The sequence below is a fragment of the Hemitrygon akajei genome, chromosome 19 (genome assembly GCF_048418815.1).
Source record: "Hemitrygon akajei chromosome 19, sHemAka1.3, whole genome shotgun sequence".
NCBI lineage: Eukaryota > Metazoa > Chordata > Chondrichthyes > Myliobatiformes > Dasyatidae > Hemitrygon > Hemitrygon akajei.
The window spans coordinates 66,451,676-66,472,163 of NC_133142.1; the positions used below are offsets into that span (position 1 = coordinate 66,451,676).

The 20,488-nt window shown below is 42.5% G+C and overlaps 1 protein-coding gene across 1 annotated transcript in view; it reads left to right on the top strand.

Annotated features, from left to right (window-relative positions):
• cenpp (centromere protein P) overlaps window positions 1–20,488 on the top strand; it is a 304,546-nt gene that overhangs the window by 127,200 nt on the left and 156,858 nt on the right. The gene's annotated exons all lie outside the window — the stretch shown is intronic.

Sequence of the window (20,488 nt, forward strand, 5' to 3'; positions counted from 1 at the left end):
TAAATGATAATCTTCCTTGCAGTGTTACTGTAAGTCAGAATCAGGTTAAATATTTCTAGTATATGTCATGAAATCTGTTGTTCTGTGGCAGCAGTGCATTGTAATACGTAACAAAAAACTGTAAGTTCCAATAAATATATATAAATATAAATTAAATAAATAGATCATAAATAGAGGGGGAAGGGCTGTTCACTCATGATTTCCAAGCAATCTGACAGAGCTTGAGCAGTTTTGTAAAGCAGAAAGGGGGGAAAATTGTGAAGTCCAGATGTGCAAAGCTAATGGAGACCTATTCAAACAGACTCAAGGCTGTAATTGTTGTCAAAGGTGCATTTAGTAAATATTGACTTGAAGGGGGTAAATACTTAATGCAATCAATTATTTTGTGTTTTATATTTGTAATTTATTTCGATCACTTTGTAGAGATCTGTTTTCACTTTGACACGAAAGAGTCTTTTTCTGTGGATCAGTGTCAAAGAAAGCCAAATTAAATCCATTGTGATTCAGTGTTGTAAAACAATAAAACATGAAACCTTCCAAGGAGGACAAATACTTTTTATAGGCACTGTATATGTCACCATATACTCCTCTGAGATTCATTTTCTTGCGGGCATACTCAGTAAATCCAATGACCATAATAGAATCAATGAAAGACCACACCAAAAGGGTGACAGCCAGTGTGCAAAAGACAACAATCTGTGAAAGTACAACAAGCAAGAAATAAAAGAAATAATACTAAATAAGCAATAAGTGTCCGATGACCACAATGCCATTAGTTTCAAAGTAAGTATGCAAAGAGAAAGGTCTGGTCCGCAGGTTAAGATTTTAAATTGGAGAAGGGCCAATTTTGGTTATATCAGAAATGATCTGGCAAGTGTGGATTGGGATAGGCTGTTTTCTGGCAAAGCTGTACTCGGAAAGTGGGAGGCCTTCAAAAATGAAATTTTAACAGAACAAAGCTTGTATGTGCCTGTCTGAACAAAAACAAGTGTAGGGAACCTTCATTTTCAAGAGATATTGAGGCCCTGGTTAAGAGAATAAGGAGGTGCATAGCAGGTTTAGACAAGTAGGAACAAATGAAGTTATGGAGTTATGAGTGCTTATGGAGTTCAGGAAATGCAAGAGAACACTTAAGAAGGAAATCAGGCTAAAAGAAAACATGAAGTTGCTCTAACAGACAAGATGAAGGGGAATCTTCAGGGATCCTACAGGTATATTAAGAGCAAAAGGACCAGAGTGGTAATCCAAAACAGATGGCGGAGATCTTAATTGCATTCCTTGCATCTGTATTTACTCAGGAGACAGATACAGCGTCTATAGAAGTGAGGCAAAGTGGGATCAACTTCATGGACCTTATACATATTACAGAGGAGGAGGTGTTTGCTACCCTGAGGCAAATCAAGGAGAATAAAACCCCAGGGCCTGAGGTTTAGGCCCAAGTTATTCCCTCGGACCCTACGGGAGGCAAATATAGAAATTGCCAGGGCCCTATTAGAGATATTTAAAACATCCTTAGCAACAGGAGAGGATTGGATGATAGTCAATGTTGTTCTGCTGTTTAAAAAAAGGCTCTAAACTGAAACCAGAAAATTATAGGCTGGTGAGTCTGACATCAGTTGTGGGAAAGTTATTGGAAGGTATTCTGAGGGACCAGATATGCAAGTATTTAGACAGACATGGACTGTTTAAGGATAGTCAGCATGGCTTTGTGTGTGGTAGGTCATGTCTAACCAATCTTATAGAGTTTTTTGAGGAAGTTACCAGGAAAGTGGATGAAGCCGACATCCACTACTTTGATTACATGGACTTTAGTAAGGCACTTGATGTGGTCCCACGAGGGGGGGAGAGTAGTGGTGGCGCTGGTCAAGAAGGTTCAGTTGCTCGGCATTCAGAATGTGGTACTAAATTGGATTGGACATTAGCTTTGAAGAAGAAGCCACAGAGTGGTCGTAGAGAGTTGCCTCTATGACTGGGGGCCTGTGACTAGTGGAGTGCCACAGGGATTAGTGCTAGGCCCTTTGTTGTTTGCCATCTACATCAATGATCTTGATGATAACTGGATCAACAGATTTGCAGATGACATCAAGATTGGGGGTGTCGTGGACAGTGAGAAAGGTTATCATGGCTTACAAAGGGCCCTGCATCAGCTGGAAAAATAGTCTGAAAAATGGCAGATGGAACTTAATGCAGATAAATGTGAGGTTTTCCATTTCAGTCGTATTAACCAGGGTAAGTCTCACACGGTGAACAGTAGGGCACTAAGAAGTGTGGTTGAATAAAGGGATCTGGGAATACACGTACATAATTTGTTGAAAGTGGTGTCACAGATGGAGAAAGTGGCATCACAGGTGGAGGTAAAGAAAGCTTTGGCTTTCATAAATCAATGTATTGAGTACAGAAGATGGAATCACACAAAATGCTGGAGGAACTCACCAGGTCAGGCAGCATCTATGGATAAGAATATAGTCAATGTTTTGGGCTGAAACCCTTTTCATTAGGACATGGATGCTGCCTGGCCTGCTAAATTCCTCCAGTATTTTGTGTGTGTTGCTTGGATTTCCAGCATTTGCAGATTTTCTCTTGTTTATGACAGAAGAAGGGATGTTATGTTTAAGTTATATAAGAAATTGGTGAGGCTTAATTTGGAGTATTGTGTGCAGTTTTGGTCACCTACCTACAAGAAAGATGTAAACAAGGTTGAAAGAGTGCAGAGAAAATTTACAAGGATGTAATCGGGTCTGGAGGACCTGAGTTACAAGTAAAGATTGAATATGTTAGGACTGTACTCTTCAGAATATAGAAGATTGAAAGGAGATTTGATAGAAGTATGCAAAATTATGAACGGTTAGAAATGGTAAATGTAAGCAGGCTTTTTCCACTGAGGTTGGGTGGGATAACAGCCAGAAGTCATGGTTTAAGGGTGAAAGGTAAGAGGTTTAGGGAAACATAAGTGGAAAATTCTTCACTCAAGAGGTTCCTGAGAGTATGGAATGAGCTCCCAGCGTGTGGTGCATGTGAACTCTATTTCAAAGTTTAAGAGAAGTTTTGGTAGGTACATGGATAGAAAGTATTTGAAGGGCAATGGTCCCAGTGTAGGTCATTGGGAGTAGCATGGACTAGATGTGACGTAGGGTCTGATTCTGTGCTGTACTTCTCTAAATGTAGTCAGATAACAATAAACCTGAACTTCTGTTCTACTTTGTTATATAACCATATAACATATAACAATTACAGCACAGAAACAGGCCATCTCAGCCCTTCTAGTCCGGTGGGTCTGTTGTGGGCACAGTAAATGTTAGACTGTGATATGTGGAGCATGTTACCCTATATATAAGAATTAGCATCTGCTCTGCTGGCAGGCACATTAGAGTGGAACTATGACAGTTCTCAGGCAGGAGTTGTTATGTCTCATCACCAACCTTTCAAAGCACTTCATCACAGTGGATGTAAGTGCTACTGGACAATAGACATTAGGGCAGATTACCACATTCTTTTTAGACACCAATATAAGTGAAGCTTACTTGAAGCAGCTGGGTACCTCAGACTGTAGAAGTGAGAGGTTAAAGATCTCACTGAACCCTCCAGCCAATTGATCAGTATAGTTCTTTAGCACTTGACCAGGTACCCTTCTGGGCTGGATGCTTTCCATAGGTTTACCCTCCTGAAAAATGTGCTCATGTCAGCCTCAGAGATTGACACTTCAAAAAAAAAAATCAATCAGTTGGTTGGCCATACTGACTATCTTTGAATCTGTGCCTTTTCATCTTCCCTTTCAAAATTCTTTCCAGCAACATCCCTGCTACTTTGTCCACTTGTCCACTCGTCGTCCCCCATCCCTTCCCACCGATCTCTCTCTTGGCACTTATCCTTGCAAGCGGAACAAGTGCTACACCTGCCCTTACACTTCCTCCCTCACCACCATTCAGGGCCCCAGACAGTCCTTTCAGGTAAGGCGACACTTCACCTGTGAGTCTGCTAGTCTGATATATTGTGTCCGGTGCTCCCGGTGCAGCCTTCTATATATTGGTGAGACCCAACACAGACTGGGAGACCATTTCACTGAACACCCGCGCTCTGTCCGCCAGAGGAAGCAGGATCTCCCAGTGGCCACACATTTTAATTCCACATCCCATTCCCAATCCGATATGTCAATCCATGGCCTACTCTGCTGTCGAAATGAAGCCACTGTCAGGTTGGAGGAATAACACCTTATATTTCATCTGGGTAGCCTCCAACCTGATGGTATGAACATTGATTTCTCTAACTTCCATTAATGCCCCTCCTCCCCTTCTTACCCCTCCTCCCCTTCTTACCCCATCCCCAATTTTTATTTTTTTTCTCTCTCTTCCCCTCTCACAATAACTCCTTGCCTGTTCTCCATCTTCCTCTGGTGCTCCCCACCCCCTTTCTTTCTTCCATGGCCTTCCGTCCTATGATACTCCCCCTTCTCCAGCCTTGTATCCCTTTTGCCAATCAATTTTCCAACTCTTAACTTCATCCTCCCCCTCCTGTCTTCTCCTATTATTTTGGGTCTATCACTCCCCCTCCCACTTTCAAATCTCAACCCAAAACATCGACTGTACTTCTTCCTATAGATGCTGCCTGGCCTGCTGCATTCCACCAGCATTTTGTGTGTGTTGCTTGAATTTCCAGCATCTGCAGATTTTCTCGTGTTAGCCCTACTGTTTCCCAGTTACCCTCTGACCCATAATATTATTAGGGTTTTTCTTTAATTTTCTATGCCCTTTCTTTACCATCCTATTTTTAAATTATCTTTATACCTCTTGACATCCAGGATTTCTTGAACTTGTTCTTCTTATCCTATATTGTTAAGAGACCATGTTAGCACCGAACTTTTGATTGGCTTTCACGTCAGGTGTAGTCCTGTTTGCAAAGTAACTGCTCCCAGTCTGATTGGTCTTCCTTCAATTCAGCACGTTATTTGCCAGTTCATCCTTATCCTTTTTTACAACTACCTTGAAATTTATGGCTACCATCTTTAAAATATCCTACCACTGATATTCTAGCTTGCTTGTCAGGTTTCACTATGATTTCATTCAGTAATGCTCCTTCTCTTGTAGGAGACATTTAGAACAGGCTACATGGAGTAGGAGCTAATATAGGTAGATCAGATAGTGTCAAGAGGATTTTGGTCAAGGTGATATTTGACTTAATAAAGCTTAACAAGAGACTATTGAAGTAATCAATGTAAGTAATCAATGTGTAATTAGGAGTGGGTGAAAGCTTCAGCAACAGGTTGATTGGGATAAGACAAAGGTAAATAAAGTCATTTTGATTAAAATAAATACAGGCTATTCCTGGGTTATGAATGCCCAATTTGTGGGCATGTACATGTACATTGATTCAATTGCCTGAATTAGCTCAATTACATTAATTCCTACAAATGTCATAATTAGTTTCCTTTACCTCTCCGTGATAGTAATTGTTCTTTCTTATAAATCTTACAGGCCTTTGATGACATTCATTACAAAACTGTGGAAATATAGTTAATATGTGCAGTAAATTTTGTGTATTACCCAATTTATGACCATAAGATAAGGAGCAGATTTAGGCCTTTTGGCCCATCAAGTCTGCTCCCGCCATTTCATCATGGCTGATCCATTTTCCATCTTGGGTCCAATCTCCTGCCTTATCCCCGTATCCTTTCATGGCCAAGCTAATGAAGAATCTTGTGTATAGGTTGACTTGAGTCTGCAAAAACAGAACCCATTCTTTATCTGGGGATGGCTTTTATAAGATTTGCAATGAATCAGAATCTGGTTTAATATCACTGGCATATGTTGTGAAATTTGTTGTTTTGCAGAAGCTGTACATTGTATTGCAATACATAATAATAAAAGCAATAAATTACAATAAAAAATTATATAAAAAGTAAAATTAATTGTGCAAAAAGAGAGGGAAAGTAATGGTTCAATTTAAGACCAAATAGGAAGCAAATGTTAAATGTTTCTGTCAATCTGTCAATGATTGGGAGTGGAGGACTGGATGAGTAGCAGATGGGTTCAGTTGTGAGGGTGACATGGGTTTGGTGAGAAGCTATATCTAAACTGCTTTTTACTTCATTGTTTTGCTGGAGTTATTTGCAGCTCACCCAAAACAGGATATTGGTTGAGTATTGGTAAAGCCATTGCTAAAGATACTTAGCATTGATTGGATTGCTGTTTTTGGAACCAAGTAGAGAATAAGTATGATCTAAATCCTTCCGAATCCTATTTTTCCCCTGCCTCACACATTCACAATCTCAGTTCTTTATTTGTATCTTTATCTTAATCTGCCTCTCCATTCCAAATTGTCCCTACAAATTAGGGTGCTGTAACAATAAATAGGCTACTGCAGCATCAAGAAGCTTAAGAAGATAAGGAGTAAAGTCAAAAAGAGAAATGAGGAAGGAAATATTGGGGAAAGAAAGCTGAAGCAGAAAGAAAGAAAAGTGAATTGAAAGGGATCACATACAGAGAACTAAAGGAGACAGTAGTGGAATTAAAATTATTTAAATTGAATTGGATTGGCACTGCACCCCATTGATTGCTGGGCACTGCAGAGAGTGGTACGGACAGCCCAGCGCATTTGTGGACATCAACTTCCTTCTATTAAGGACATTTACAGCAGCAGGTGCAGAAAGAAAGCCTGGATGATCATCAGGCACACCAGTCACCCCAACCACAAACTGCTTCAGCTGTTTCTGTCTGGCAAATGGTACCACAGCATTAAAACCAGGACCATCAGGCTACAAGACAACTTCTTTCGACAAGCCATTAGACTTATAAATTCACATGGCTGTACATTGCGATGAAGCCATAATGCAAAGATTTCTACTCCTTCAAGTTGTAGGATGAATGCAAGATTTAAATACATTCAATTTGATTAAAAATTCAATTCACATACTGAGAACAAGGAGATGGAGAGGAAATTGTATCTTCTACACCTATATCAGGTCACCTCTCATCCTCCTTCGCTCCAAGGAGAAAAAGGCCGAGTTCACTCAACCTATTTTCATAAGGCATGCTCCCCAATCCAGGCAACATCCTTGTAAATCTCTTCTGCAAGCTTTCTATGGTTTCCACATCCTTCCTGTAGTGAGGCAACCAGGACAGAGTACAGTATTCCAAATGCGGTCTGACCAGGGTCCTATATGGCTGAAACATTACCTCTCGGCTCCTAAACTCAATCCCACGATTCTACCATCATATTTGATCTACCAAAATGAACCACCTCACACTTATCTGGGTTGAACTTCATCTGACACTTCTCAGCCCATTTTTGCATCCTATCACTGTCCTGCTGTAACCTCTGACAGTCCTGCGTACTATCCACAACACCTCCAACCTTTGTGTCATCAGCAAATTTACTAACCCATCCCTCCACTTCTTCATCCAGGTAATTTATTAAAAAATCAGGAAGAGTAGGGGTCCCAGAACAGATCCCTGAGGCACACCACTGGTGACGGACCTCCATGCAGAATATGACCCATTCACAAACACTCTTTGCCTTCTGTGGGCAAGCCAATTCTGGATCCACAAGGCAATTTCCCCTTGGATCCCATGCCTCCTTACTTTCTCAATAAGCCTTGCATGGGGTACCTTGTCAAATGCCTTGCTGAAATCCATATATACTACATCTACCATCATCTATGTGTTTAGTCACATCCTCAAAAAATTCAATCAGGCACATAAGGCATAACCTACCTTTCACAAAGCCATACTGACTATTCCTCGTCATATTGCTGTATGCCTCTCCAAATGTTCATAAATCCTGCCCCTCAGGATCTTCTCCATCAACTTATCAACCACTGAAGTAAGCCTCACTGGTCTATAATTTCATGGGCTACCTCTACTCCCTTTCTTGAATAAGGGAACCCTCCAATCCTCCGGAACCTCTCCCGTCCCCATTGATGATGGAAAGATCATCGCCAGAGGCTCAGCAATCTCCTCCCTCGTCTCCCACAGTAACCTGGGGTACATCTCATCCGGTTCTGGCGACTTATCCAACTTGATACTTTCCAAAAGCTCTAGCACATCCTCTTTCTTAATATCTACATGCTTAACCTTTTCTGTCTGCTGTAAGTCATCCCTACAATCGCCAAGATCCTTTTCCATAGTGAATACTGAAGCAAAGTACTCATTAAGTACCTTTGCTGTCTCCTCCGGTTCCATACACACTTTTCCACAGACACACTTGATTGATCTTGTTCTCTTACGTCTTACCCTCTTGCTCTTAACATACTTGTAGAATGCCTTGGGGTTTTCCTTAATCCTGTCTGCCAAGGACTTCTTATAGCCCCTTCTGGCTCTTCTAATTTCTTTCTTGAGCTCCTTCCTGCTAGCCTTATATTCTTCTAGCTCTCAAAAGCCTAGCTTTTTGAACCTTTCGTAAGCTTTTCTTCTTGACTAGATTTACAACAGCCTTTGTACACCATGGTTCCTGTACCCTACCATCATTTCCCTGTCTCATTGGAACGTACCTATGCAGACTCCACACAAGAATCCCCTGAACATTTGCCACATTTCTTCCGTATGTTTCCCTGAGAACATCTGTTTCCAATTTATGCTTTTAAGTTCCTACCTGATAACCTCATATTTCCCCTTACTCCAATTAAACGCTTTCCTGACTTGTCTGTTCCTATTCCTCTTCAATGATATGGTAAAGGAGATAGAATTGTGATCGCTATCTCCAAAATGCTCTCCCTCTGAGAGATCTGACGCCTAACCAAGTTCACTTCCCAATACCAGATCAAGTATAGCCTCTCCTCTTGTAGGCTTGTCTACATATTGTGTTAAGAAACCTTCTTGAACACACCTAACAAACCCCACCCCATCTAAACCCCTCACTCCAGGGACATGCCAATCGAAACTAAAATTTTAATTAAAATTAAAATCTCTCACCACAACAACGCTGTTATTCATTTCATTTTAAAATCTTTTTATTAATTATTATTGAAGATTAACAAAAAAAGATACATTAAGTCAATATGTCATTATGTACAATAAAGAATTAAATTAGCAAATAACTGATTAACAAAGCTAAGCAATGTATCAATAATAATAAGAAAAAATAAAGTGTTAAGAATATTTTTTTGAAAGAAAAAAAAAGAACCCCTACTAACTGAAAAAAGAACAAAAAGAACTGCATTGGGAGCACAACCCCAGAGCTATACATCATACAAGCTTCCATAATAGAAAAACTCAAATCCATTTAACAAAAAATCGGAAGGAAACCATATTAATGAACTCAAATCAGATGATAGTAGCGGGCGAATGAACCCCACCTTTTCTCAAAATCAAATCGAGGATCAGAAGTTCGACTTCTGATTTTCTCCAAACTAAGACATAAAGTTAGCATCACTCCGTCGTGCAGAGTCACAGCGTAAAAAGAGAAAGAAGAGAGAGAAGGCAAGAAAGGCGTTCTTTGAGAACCCTCACCAGTTCACAAAGAGATTGTTTGAACAAAATAAGAGCGGGCAGCTTAACATCTCTCAACAAGAACTTGAGGATCACCTGACAAGCACTTACTCTAACAAACAGCGGGAGGCTCTTTTGCTTGATATTTCTGGGCTTGTGAAGCCTACCGAGCCAGGAGTGAAGTTCAATCTGTCAGAACCCAAACTGGCAGAAGTCCAGCGGTTCATCAAAAAGGCAAGGTCAGGTTCAGTGCCAGGACCTAATGGAGTGCCGTATAAGGTGTTCAAGAAGTGTGAAGAGCTGAGGAAATACTTGTGGAGATTGTTAAAGGTGGTGTGGAGACAAGGTGTTGTTCCTTTGTCATGGACTGAGGCTGAAGGAGTATACATCCCGAAGGAAGAGATTTCTATTACATTGTATCAGTTCCGACCAATTTCACTCCTGAATGTAGAGGGGAAGATTATGTTTGGCATTCTAGCAGAAAGAATATCTTCATTTGTGATAGAGAATGGATTGGTAAATACATTTGTTCAGAAGGCAGGAATACCAGGCTTTCCGGGATGCCTTGAACATACTAGTACGATATGGCATACCATCCAGGAGTCGAAAAGGTTGAGAAGAAATCTGGCTGTAGTTTGGCTTGATCTTACAAATGCGTATGGTTCCGTTCCCCATGTCTTGATTGAATTTGCGATGGAATTCCGATGGATTCCTGCTAAGGTGAGGAACTTCGTTATGCAGTACTACAATGATTTCCAGATGAGGTTTTCCACTCAGCAGCTTACAACTAGGTGGCAGAGCTTGGACATTGGTATCCCGATGGGATGTGCGATTTCACCCATCCTTTTTGTGTTAGCCATGGAGGTCATTGTGAGGGCTGCAGAATCAGTGGGACCAGGTGTTGCACTTGATGGCGGAGGGGAGTTGCCACCAATATGAGCGTTCATGGACGATCTCACCCTTTTGGGTCCTAGCATGGAGGCAGTGGAAAGTGTACTATCTAGACTCGAGGAGCTAATGGATTGGGGAAGAATGAAGTTCAAGACCAAGAAGTGAAGGAGCCTTGTTCTTAGGAGAGGAAAGCTGGTTGACTTTCATTTCACCCTGTGTGGAGAGGAGATTCCATCCATTTGGGACCAACCAGTTAAGAGCCTCAGGCGATGGCACACAGAGGAGCTCAAAGACACCAAGCGGGTTCGAGAGATAGGAGAACAGATCAGCAGAGGTGTGATGTCTGTCGACAAGTGTGGCTTGCCTAGCAAGTTGAAGTTGTGGTGCTTGCAGTACGGACTGATGCCATGGATAATGTGACCACTAACTGTCTATGAAGTGGCAATGTCCCATATTGAGGCAATGGAATGGAAGATCAACAAGTATGTGAAGGAGTGGCTTGGAGTACCGAGCAGCCTCACTAATATTGCAATCCACAGTAGCCAGGCAAAGCTTACCATCCCAGTGCAATCCCTTGTTGAAGAGGTCAAGGTAGCCAAGGTAGAATCATTCTTGATGCTTTGAGACTCAAAAGACCCTGTCATCAAGAACATCCAGCCGGATGTGAGATCAGGCAGGAAGTGGTCAGCCCGGGCAGCAGTCGATGAGGCAGAGTCTAGATTGAAGCACAAGGAGACGGTTGGGGCTACCCAGCTAGGCCGCCAGGGTCTTGGATGGACAACCCACAAGTGGTGGTCATCTTCTACAGGTAAGGAGCGTCGTGAGCTTGTAACGCATGAAATACGAGAGGTAGAAGAGATTAGCTAAAGCAGCTGGCCTGACCAAACAAGGGGCTTGGACCTGGTGGGAAAGTGTTGAACAACACTTGAATGTCCTGTGGCAGATGGAACCACTCCACACTTCTTTTCTATATAGAGCTCCCAACACCTGCCAACCTCAACACTTGGTATGAAGATAAGACAGACAGGTGTGCTGCTTGTGGTGAGAAGGGAACACTTCAGCATATTTCGAGTGCATGCAGAGTCAATCTTTCCAGTGGCATGTACACTTGGAGACATAACAACGTTCTCAAAGTTTTAACAGAAGCGGTTGAGCAGAGAGTACTGCAGCACAACTTATCTCATGCCCCATGCTGCACAGAACATCGCATATCATTTGTGAAAGAAGGCTCTAAGTCAAGGGTGTACAGCGCAGGCCCACAATCAAGCAGATTTTCTTCAGCCAATGATCGGTGTGTCAAGGCCGACCTGGATGGGAAAGGCAGTTTCCCGGAGCAAATAGTTTTCACCACATTGTGTCCAGATATAATCATCTGGTCTGACACCAGTAGAGAAGTGGTTATTGGTGAGCTCACAGTCCCCTGGGAAGACAACATCGATGAAGCTCATGAGCACAAGTTAACCAAGTATGCAGAATTAAGATCAGAGTGCAGAGACAGAGGGTGGAAGGTCTCATGCTATCCATTCGAAGTAGGGTGCCGTGGCTTTATTGCATTCACTTTCCAGAAGTGGCTGTGTGACCTTGGCTTTACTAGAAGAGAGATCAAGTCAACCAGCAGGACTGTAGCTGAGGCAGCAGAGGCAGGATCATCATGGGTGTGGACTAAGTACGTCCAGAGGGGCAGATAGTCGGACAGTGTATCCATCTTTTGTAAACTCTTCAGTAGCAGCATAGATACCTGAAGAGTAGACTATCTGTTAGGTGGAAGCAACCAACAACTCTGATACAGGCAGATGCCAAGTTGTTAAGCTCATCAGTGGGAGGTGGTGCTTTAGCACTGCTGGCCCACAACCTTGAGGGAGTCTTGATCATAAGCGGGCCGAAACTCCTGAAGACAGGTGGCAGATCAACTGATGATCCCACTGATGATAGCACAGGACAAGTTAACATCTTAGTCCACATGTATTTTCAATTCTTAGTTCTAGCATCACCTGAGAAAACCATTGTATCAAAGTAGGAGCAGAAGCATCTTTCCATTTCACAAATTTATAATTTATTGTTACAACAGCACAATTACCCTTCACATAAGATTAAGCAAGGTTGGGCGAGAGAGCTTAACATGACCCTGATAACAGAAGATTGGTTGCGGATTTTGAAGTTGGTTAACTCTTCTTCGATTTGTGCTAATCACTCTTTAATTCAATTTAAAATTGTACATTGTTATTATTTGACAAAGGAGAGACTGTCTAAAATGTTTCCTAATGTTGATAGTCAGTGTGACAGCTGTAAAAGCAAGACAGTCACATTGGCACATATGTTTTGGTCGAGTTCTGTACTGAAACATTTTTGGAAGTCTATTTTCTCTACAATTTCTAAAGCTTTAAAGTTTTAAAAATTAAAAATTATTTTACAACCTAATAAATTGACAGTTTTATTTGGTATAATCCCTCAATATATTCATGGTATTTCTCCATCAGACCCACATGTAATTGCATTTGTTACATTATTGGCCAGAAGGGTTGTTTTATTGAAATAGAAAGACAACTCTTTTATTATTACACCTTTCCAGAATTTGTCTCCCTATCTGCTCCTCAATGTCCCTGTTACCATTGGGTGGTCTATAAAAAACACCCAGTAGAGTTATTGACTTCCACCCACAGAGACTCTGTAGACAATCCCTCCATGTCTTCCTCCTTTTCTATGGCCATGACACTATCTCTGATCAACAATGCCATGCCCTCACCTCTTTTGTCTCCCTCGCTGTCCTTTCTGAAACATCTAAAGCCTTGCACTCGAAGTAATCATTCCTGCCCCTGAGCCAACCAAGTCTCTGTAATGGTCACAACATAATAGCCCCAAGTACTGATCCACGCCCTAAGCTCATCCGCTTTGTTCATGATGCTTTTTGCATTAAAATAGACACATCTCAAACCATCGGTCTGAGTGTGTCCCTTCATGATCACCTGCCTATCCTCCCTCTTGCACAATCTCCAAGCTTTCTCTATTTGTAAGCCGACCGCCTCTTCCTCCATCTCTTCAAATTGGTTCCCACCCGTCAGCAATCCCAGTTTAAACTCTCCCCAATAGCCTTAGCAAACCTCCCCGCCAGGATATTGGTCCCCCCGGGATTCAAGTACAACCCATCCTTTTTGTACAGGTCACTCTTGCCCCAAAAGAGGTCCCAATGATCCAGAAATCTCAATCCCTGTCCCCGCTTCAATTCCTCAGCCACACATTTATCTTCCACTTCACTCCATTCCTATACACACTGTCTCGTGGCATAGACAGTAATCCCAAGATGACTACGTTTGTGGTCCTGCTTCTCAGCTTCCTTCCTAACTCCGTGTAGTCTACTTTCAAGACCTCTTTGCTTTTCCTGCCTTTGTCGTTGGTACCAATATGTACCACAACCTCTGGCTGTTCTACTTCTCACTTCAGGATATCTTGGATGCGATCAGAAACATTGCAGACCCTGGCACCAGGGAGGCAAACTACCATCCGTGCTTCTTTCCTGCGTCCACAGAATTGCCTGTTTGACCCCCTAACTATAGAATCCCCTACCACTGCTGCCATCCTCTTCCTTTCCCTACCCTTCTGAGCCACAGGGCCAGACTCTGTGCCAAAGATGTAGCCATGTTGCTTCCCCCAGTTAGGCTGTCTCCCCCAACAGTACTCAAGCAGGAGTACTTATGTCAAGGAGTACATCCACAAGGGTGCTCTCTAGTATCTGACTCCTGCCCTTCCCTCTCCTGACAGTTACCCACCTTTTTGTTTCCCCAGGCCCTGGGGTGACTACCTGCCTATAGTTCCTCTCTATCACCTCCTCACTCTCCCTGACCAGACGAAGGTCATCGAGCTGCATCTCCAGTTCCCTAACACGGTCCCTCAGGAGCTGCAGCTCGACGCACCTGGCACAAATTTGGCTGTCTGGGAGGCTGGGAGTCTTGCGGACTTCCTACATCTGACACCAAGCACAGAACACCGGCCTCACACACGTACTTCCTGTCTGTATTCTACTCAAGCAACCTACCTCGCCTCAACCGTTATCGCTGAAGCCCTGTTGAGCCAGAGCCTTCCTACCCTGTCTCCCTCTACTCCATCGCCCGCTTCTCCAATGCCCTCTCTGTAAGGCTGTCACCGTTTAAACTCTTCTCGCTGTTCTAACTGGCTGAGGTTCACGTGCTTGTGCAGTTGTGCTCCGATCAAACCACTGAAGAAATGGTGGAATTATACTGACATTTTGATAGTAAGTACTACTTGGGGAAAACCTGTCCAGGATGCCATGCAAGTGCTTCCTAAAAAGTCTCCATATTTCCATCGTGCATTTCCCTGAGTACATTTGTTCCCAATTTTCACACCCAAATTCCTGGCTAATAGCATCATAATTTGCTGCCACTCATTTAAATACTTGTCCATATCGTCTGCTCCCATCCCTTTCCAAGGCTATGGTAAGGATTGGGGAGTTTATTTAATTTATTTTATTGAGGTACAGTACAGTAACAGGCCCTTCTGCCTAACTGATCCACGTCGCTGAAATGCACCCAAGTGACCATTTAATCTACTAACCTGTACATCGTCAGCATTTGGAGGGAAACAGGAGCACCAGAGGAAACCGACACAGTCACAGGGAGAATGTCCAAACTCCTTACAGACAACAGTGGGAATAAAGCCTGGATGCTCAATTTATGACCAAACAGGAAGCTAATTTTGGGAATCACCAGTGGCACCACCTGGAAGAGCAGCCAGAATGAACCAAACTTTCACTCCGGTGAAAGTTTGGACCTAGTTCATGTATTATACGTGATATGCCTATGAAACCTGGATACGTGGTTCTAGCATGATAATCCATTGAATGTCATGCACACAATAATATTGCACTATGCACCTTGATCAAAATGGTGGAGGTCTCTTGTGTAAAAACTAACCAAATACACATTTTGCTTATTGAAAATTTTACACCAGACACTGCAGTGGCCTACATATTCAGTACTCTGATGCCACCAGTGTAGAATTTTCTTGTTCCCCCGCTGATAGTATGAATGTTGCAGATTCCTCCCACATCCAAAGATGCACCAGCTAGACCATAAGACACTGGAGCAGAATTAGGCCATTCGGCTCAGTTAGTAGCTTTATTGTAAATGCGCCTTGTGGGTATAGTTAGATAGAGGAGAAAGTAGGGAGTGGAAAAGTCAAGGAGAGAGCTGAGGAGGAAGAGAGAGAGATTCAAGGAGAAGGAAAGAGCAGAGAGTAAAAGGAATGGAGAGAGAGTAATGGTTGGAGAAGAGAGCAGACTAGGAAGAGGAGGATGGAGAGGGAGTTGAGGAGGGCGAAAGAGAGAAAAGGGAGAGGGAGGGCAGAGAGTGTGGATGTGGGAGAAAGAGGAGAGTGAAGGGGAGAGGGATGAAGCAATGGCACAGAGAAAGAGAATAGTCAAGTTCTGACATCATATTTCTGGCAATGTATACACAGCTTTCTGCTGATGACTAGGAGTGGGTAAACTACCTGATAATTTAACCCCCTCTTATGCAGAAGTCAGCTGAAGATGATTTGGAGGAGAAGTGCTCTGCATGGAGTGAAGGATAATACCATGCTGGTATTGGTAAGAATCATTCAAATGTGGTACACATTGTTAGAGCCGGAAGGAAAAGTCTTGTGATTTGAAGTATGAAGTAATCTGTACATGCAATAGCAGAGAAGTGTCACTGAAGGAAGCTCACAGTTGGAAACTTGCATGTTTAGAGCATGCATTGGAAAAATTGATGTGGGAGAGTAGTTATGAACAATGAAGGGGCTTAAGGACATTTGTCAAAAAGCAATGAAGTCAGGAGGTCTCTAATCCTCACCTACGATGCCACTTTCAAGGGATTATGGATCTATATTCCCAGATCTCTCTGTTCGATCACATTAGTCAGTACCCTACCATTCACTGCATTAAGTCCTACCCTAGTCTGTCCTCCCAAAATAGATAGATAGATAGATAGATAGATAGATACTTTATTCATCCCCATGGGGAAATTCAACTTTTTTTCCAATGTCCCATACACTTGTTGTAGCAAAACTAATTACATACAATACTTAACTCAGTAAAAAATATGATATGCATCTAAATCACTATCTCAAAAAGCATTAATAATAGCTTTTAAAAAGTTCTTAAGTCCTGGCGGTAGAATTGTAAAGCCTAATGGCATTGGGGAGTATTGACCTCTTCATCCTGTCTGAGGAGCATTGTATCGATAGTAACCTGTCGCTGAAACTGCTTCTCTGTCTCTGGATGGTGCTATGTAGAGGATGTTCAGAGTTATCCATAATTGACCGTAGCCTACTCAGCGCCCTTCGCTCAGCTACCAATGTTAAACTCTCCAGTACTTTGCCCACGACAGAGCCCGCCTTCCTTACCAGCTTATTAAGACGTGAGGCGTCCCTCTTCTTAATGCTTCCTCCCCAACACGCCACCACAAAGAAGAGGGCGCTCTCCACAACTGACCTATAGAACATCTTCAGCATCTCACTACAGACATTGAATGACGCCAACCTTCTTAGGAAGTACAGTCGACTCTGTGCCTTCCTGCACAAGGCATCTGTGTTGGCAGTCCAGTCTAGCTTCTCGTCTAACTGTACTCCCAGATACTTGTAGGTCTTAACCTGCTCCACACATTCTCCATTAATGATCACTGGCTCCATATGAGGCCTAGATCTCCTAAAGTCCACCACCATCTCCTTGGTCTTGGTGATATTGAGACGCAGGTAGTTTGAGTTGCACCATATCACAAAGTCCTGTATCAGTTTCCTATACTCCTCCTCCTGTCCATTCCTGACACACCCCACTATGGCCGTGTCATCAGCGAACTTCTGCACATGGCAGGACTCCGAGTTATATTGGAAGTCTGATGTGTACAGGGTAAACAGGACCGGAGAGAGTACGGTTCCCTGCGGCGCTCCTGTGCTGCTGACCACCGTGTCAGACCTACAGTCTCCCAACCGCACATACTGAGGTCTATCTGTCAAGTAGTCCACTATCCAATCCACCATGTGAGAGTCTACTCCCATCTCCGTTAGTTTGTGCCTTAAGATCTTGGGCTGGATGGTGTTAAAGGCACCTCACACTTGTTTGCATTAAATTCCAAATGCCATTTCTTGGCCCATGTTTCTAGTAAATCTAGATCCCACTGCAAGCTGTGATAGCCTTCCTTTCTGTCCACTATTTCCTCAATTTTGCTCTTCTACAACCCATGACATGAATGTTGAATTTTCCATTTTCCAGTACCCCTACACTCCAGTGTGTTTTCCCCACTTCCCTCCTGATCTTCCTTCTGTTTTGTCCCCTTCTCTCCATATTGCTCTTGTTCATCCCCTTCCCCATCCTTGATCCATCCACTCATTGCACACATAATTCACCCATGAGTTTTCCCATTTCCCCCTACCTCCAATCTGGTCTTGTTCCATCTGCCATTCAACTGCCCTTTCTCTGGAATCTACACTTCACCCCCAAAAACTCTGACTCAAATTATCCATTATCTTTCACTCCTCCTCAGTTCACCAATTGTCCTGGATTCTTGCCCTCTCATCTGCTTGTACTGACTATCTCTCTCATAAATTCTCAGTTGAGATTCAGGGTTTCACTATTAGATAGATAGATAGATACTTTATTCATCCCCATGGGGAAATTCAACTTTTTTTCCAATGTCCCATACACTTGTTGTAGCAAAACTAATTACATACAATACTTAACTCAGTAAAAAATATGATATGCATCTAAATCACTATCTCAAAAAGCATTAATAATAGCTTTTAAAAAGTTCTTAAGTCCTGGCGGTAGAATTGTAAAGCCTAATGGCATTGGGGAGTATTGACCTCTTCATCCTGTCTGAGGAGCATTGTATCGATAGTAACCTGTCGCTGAAACTGCTTCTCTGTCTCTGGATGGTGCTATGTAGAGGATGTTCAGAGTTATCCATAATTGACCGTAGCCTACTCAGCGCCCTTCGCTCAGCTACCAATGACACTGCCTTTCCCATTGCAGATGTTGTTGTACCCACTGAGCTTCTCCAGCAGATTGTTTGTTGTTTCAGGTTCTGGCATCTGGTCTCTCGTATCTTTAGGAGAAGGTTTCTTTGTTAAATACTTTAACAGCTGAGCTGCTGCTATTTTTATTGATAGTTGCTCCATCCTTTGTTAGTGATTATAAAAACATGTTTAACAGCACTTGGCCTTTGGAGAACTTTTTCAAAACTTGTCTTCTTCCTGCATCTGGTTTTAATCAATGGTAAATAGCTTTTAAATATTTTCAGATGTTGAAGAGCAATGTGTAAAAGAACACAGAAAGATAAATTCTGTGTGTTGTGATTTAGCATTAAGTTATTTGTTTATAGAGAAAAGGACAAGCAGCAAACTAGGAGACGCAGCACTATGGCAATATTAGGAATGGATCTTAGGAGCATTTGATGGATCTGAGCCTGTATTCAGTGGATTTCAGAAGGGCGAGGGGTGACCTCTTTGCAATTCATCAAGTCATGAAAGGCCTTGATAGGGTGGATGGTGGGAGAATCTAGGACCAGAGGACACAGCCTCAGAATAGAGGAGAATCCTTTGAGAATGGAGATGAAGAGGAAGTTCTTTAGCCAGAATGGTGAATCTGTGGAATTATTTTAACTCAGGCAGCTGTGGAGTCCAAGTCGTTATTTATATTTAAGGCAAAGTTTGATAGATTCTTGATTGGTCAGGACATGAAGGGATACAGGGAGAAGGCAGGAGATTGGGATGGAGAGGAAATTTTGTTCAGCCATAATAAAATGCTGGAGCAGACTTGATGGGCCAAATAGCCTAATCTGCTCGTATATCTTAAGGTTTTATTATCCTCCAGTGTTATTAATCATTCTTCAAATGTCATTCTAAAATCAATATATATGCCATCACCTTGACACCCAAAACCTACCTGATCAATTTTTAACTGGCCCAGTTTATGCCATCTGTACAATCCTTTCAGAAATGTTCAATTGTGAGATTACTCGCATTCTGTCTGTTATGAACATTCTTGCCTATCCAGTGAAATTCCCAAAAATTTTTAAATGGAATTCTTGTGCAAATAGAGCAATCAAGAACATTCTTTCTAGTTTCACAAAATTAACCGCAGGCTGCCTCACTTATAAAACCATAAGACCATAAGATATACGAGCAGAAATAGGCCATTCGGCCCATCGAGTCTGCTTTGCCATTCAGTCATGGGCTGATCCAATTCTTCTAGTCATCGCCACCCCCCCGCTTTCTCGTCATACTATTTGATGCCCTGGCTAATCAAGAACCAATCTATCTCTGCCTGAAATGCACCCAATGACTTGGCTCGTGGCAACAAATTCCACAGATTTACCACCCTCTGACTAAAGTAATTTCTCCGCCTCTCTGTTCTAAATGGATGTCCTTCAATCCTGAAGTCGTGCCTTCTTGTCTTAGTTTCCCCTACCATGGGAAATAACTTTGCCATATCTAATCTGCTCAGGCCTTTTAACATTCAGAATGTTTCTATGAGATCCCCCCTCATTCCCCTGAACTCCAGGGAATACAGCCCAAGAGCTGCCAAACGTTCCTCATATGGTAGCCCTTTCATTCCTGGAATCATTCTTGTGAGTCTTTTCTGAACCCTTTCCAATGTCATTATATCCTTTCTAAAATAAGGAGCCCAAAACTGCACACAGTACGCCAAGTGTGGTCTCATGAGTGCCTTATAAAGCCTCAACATCGCATCCCGGCTCTTATATTCCATACCTCTAGAAATAAATGCCAACGTTGCATTCGCCTTCTGCACCACCGACTCAATCAGGAGGTTAATCTTTAGGGTATCCTGCACAACATCTCCCAAGTCCCTTCGCACCTTTGCATCTTGAATTCTCTCCCCACCTACGTAATAGTCTGCCCATTTATTTCTTTCACCAAAGTGCATGACCATACACTTTCCAACATTGTATTTCATTTGCCACTTCTTTGCCCATTCCCCTAACTATCTTAGTCTCTCTGCAGGCTCTCTATTTCCTGAACACTACTCACTCCTCCACCTATCTTTGTATCATCGGTGAATTTAGCCACAAATCCATTAATCCCATAGTCTAAATCATTAACATTATTGGTAAAAAGCAGCAGTCCCAACACCGACCGCTGTGGAATTCCACTGGTAACCAGCAGCCAGC